Source organism: Silene latifolia, chromosome X (assembly GCF_048544455.1).
Source record: "Silene latifolia isolate original U9 population chromosome X, ASM4854445v1, whole genome shotgun sequence".
In the NCBI taxonomy this organism is placed as follows: domain Eukaryota; kingdom Viridiplantae; phylum Streptophyta; class Magnoliopsida; order Caryophyllales; family Caryophyllaceae; genus Silene; species Silene latifolia.
Window position 1 is genome coordinate 252,870,986 of NC_133537.1, and position 2,169 is coordinate 252,873,154.

Consider the following 2,169-nt stretch of genomic DNA (forward strand, 5'->3'; position numbering starts at 1 on the left):
TTTTGGGCGATGTTACTAGGATTTGTCCAAAGGGCGACTAAGGTACGATTCATTTCGTTTTTCTATTCCTTTAGACGTTTTGATTAATTGAGGTAGAGGATAACTTAGGTTCCATTTGGACAAATTTCTAAGTTAGCTATACTGGAATTTGAGACCCATATTCAGGTGATTTAGGGTATATTATGCTGCTGTTGTTGTTGAAGTTACAATGTTTAATTTCCTTTTCATTTTATGTGAACATCGTTGTTTTGTTTTGCTTGAATTGAACTTATCAAGCGAGACTCGGGTTACTTTTCCTCTGTGTCTCAAATTGTATAGAATTGAAAACTTATTGCTCTTGGCAAATACGCTTTTGAGGGGAGACCAAGAAATGGAATTAAAACGTTATTGTTCTTGTAATATACTGTATTTCTGATTGTGATCATTAATGAGTATCAAATGGCAAATTTAGACTTCCCATTTGAGTTTCGGGGGCTAGAAGAAATGCTAGAAGCAATTTGCAGTCATCGTGATGCTCGCACGACAGAGTTGGAAACAGCTGCTTATTCTACTTTAGATGAGTTGACCTCTAAGGTTAGTTCAATGGTCAAGTGTTTTATTACCTCTAACTTGTCGTGGCTTGACTGATAAAATATTAAATTAATTGGTCCCAAGTTAAGCTGAAGATGGTTCTCTTAAGCAACACTCTTAAACCATTTCCTTAAGTACTTGATATAATTACACAATTTTTTCTATGAAAGGTGTAATGGTAAGATTATCAGATGTCTAAATTATATTCGGATGTAGTTATTCCTTAATTTCAGTTTTCAGTGGGTTAACAGGTACCAGGAAGATACATTTAATTAATTGAGTTGATCTCACATTACATTGATTTGATCCTTAATTTCAGTTTTCGGTGGGTTAACAGGTAAGCAGCACAAGGGTGTCAGATGGTATGCAACAATTTAGTCATTTCTGATAAAATTCAGGTATGTAATGTATTTTATAACTTCGTTATCGCCAAACTACTTAAATTCAATCTTTATCTATCTCCTCATCGCTTCTAATGGACACAGATCGAGCTTTTCCTTAGCTCTGGAACTGTATCTTTATCAGCGTAGTTGTTGATAGGGGCAATATTTGGCATGAACATTCCATACACATGGAAGGAACACCATGGATATCTGTTTAAATGGGTGCGTTGCCTCTCCTTTCTGGTCTTTTTAGGAACACTGAATAGAAAATGGAACATTGAAAGGTTAATTTCCTCGGTGTTTTGTTCAGTTATTTTACGGGGTTAAAGGGAGGGTTGGTCTCTAGTCCGAGACCGTCTCATATAAGTTTCCTTGATAATTTGTTTTTTTTCATTCACCAGTCATTTTTTATAACGTTTTTTTTTTGCTGTGGATTGAAGGTTGACAGCATTTGGTCGTCCATTTTATGACCGACCAACAGTTGAAGACTTAGCCTTTGTAATAGCGCGTTTTGTTCACAGTGAAGGCTCATACTTCAATTATTATATGGTTAGTTGTACTGGCCAACATCTTGGTTATGTTATAACTTCTGACAGTAAATAAAATGTGAAAAACTGAACTGGTTATTAGATCTCTTCAAGAGTTTTATGATGGAAGAAGACATTGTCGTTCGACAAATTTAAAGGCCATAAATATTTGTAATGCTTATTGTTATCTGAAAAGTGAGTAGCTGTGAATTCTCACGTGCCATTTTGTATGCGACAGGGCTAGAGGAGTCATTCGATGCAACATTCGTCTTGGGTCGTAAACAACCTATGGAGGAAAATGTCGGATGTCTATGATGATTTTTGTAGTAGTGATAGTTTCTGTTGCATTTAATTTCAATATATAAGCAATATTCTGATTGTATTTTATTCAGTAATCAAGTGGTATTTACATGATTCTACCTATATATTAGATGATGTCCAACTTCGTGTTGTTGTTGTTGCCAGGAGATATTAAGCTAATCTGTGTTCACCGCCTCACCGGTGATACATGCATAGAGCAATCAACTAATGAGCCAGACATTGAGGTTTTTCTGCTCTATCCTACCTTATTCTCTCCATTTTTTTGTTAGGTCCGTCCTCCCTAACATCTAAGAAACAAGTAAACTTAAGATGTATTATGCGTAAAATTAGTGTTTTTGCTGGTTTCTAAGGTAAAAATATGAACTTGA

The 2,169-nt window shown here is 35.3% G+C and overlaps 1 long non-coding RNA gene across 2 annotated transcripts; it reads left to right on the top strand.

Annotated features, from left to right (window-relative positions):
- Positions 1-415: 415 nt before the first annotated feature.
- On the top strand, positions 416-1,576 carry LOC141621767 (uncharacterized). 2 transcript variants are annotated; one of them, XR_012532657.1, is made up of 4 exons: positions 416-573; positions 908-968; positions 1,056-1,175; positions 1,402-1,576. It is a non-coding gene; the product is annotated as an uncharacterized LOC141621767 (long non-coding RNA). The 2 variants fall into 2 exon arrangements; XR_012532656.1 differs by lacking the exon at positions 416-573 and having other exon boundaries at positions 868-968.
- Positions 1,577-2,169: the final 593 nt, after the last annotated feature.